The 300-nt window shown below is 49.7% G+C and overlaps 1 protein-coding gene across 1 annotated transcript in view; it reads left to right on the forward strand.

Moving 5' to 3' along the window:
• RANBP9 (RAN binding protein 9) overlaps positions 1 to 300 on the forward strand; it is a 53,676-nt gene that overhangs the window by 14,207 nt on the left and 39,169 nt on the right. The window lies entirely within an intron of this gene.

Consider the following 300-nt stretch of genomic DNA (forward strand, 5'->3'; position numbering starts at 1 on the left):
CGGTTTCTGTGGCGGTGGGAGGTGGGGGACAAACACACACACCGCGGGGCCGCCCCCGCCGCCTCCTCACGCTTCTGGAGTGGGCATTATGTAAACTCCGAGCCTCCCTCCGTGGATTCAGGTATGGCCAGAAGGTTTGGGGTCGGAGAATAAAGGAGAATCGGCGTCATGACGTGTCCTGTTTATGGTAATGAGGCAGGAAAGAAGTGGCTTTTTTTTTTTTTTTTTTTTTTTTTTTTATAGTGAGCAGCACCTAGCAGAAAAGAACAGCAGTTTGGGCCTTGTAGGTTTTTATAAACT

Source organism: Calidris pugnax, unplaced genomic scaffold (genome assembly GCF_001431845.1).
Source record: "Calidris pugnax isolate Ruff unplaced genomic scaffold, ASM143184v1 scaffold8, whole genome shotgun sequence".
Taxonomy (NCBI): domain Eukaryota; kingdom Metazoa; phylum Chordata; class Aves; order Charadriiformes; family Scolopacidae; genus Calidris; species Calidris pugnax.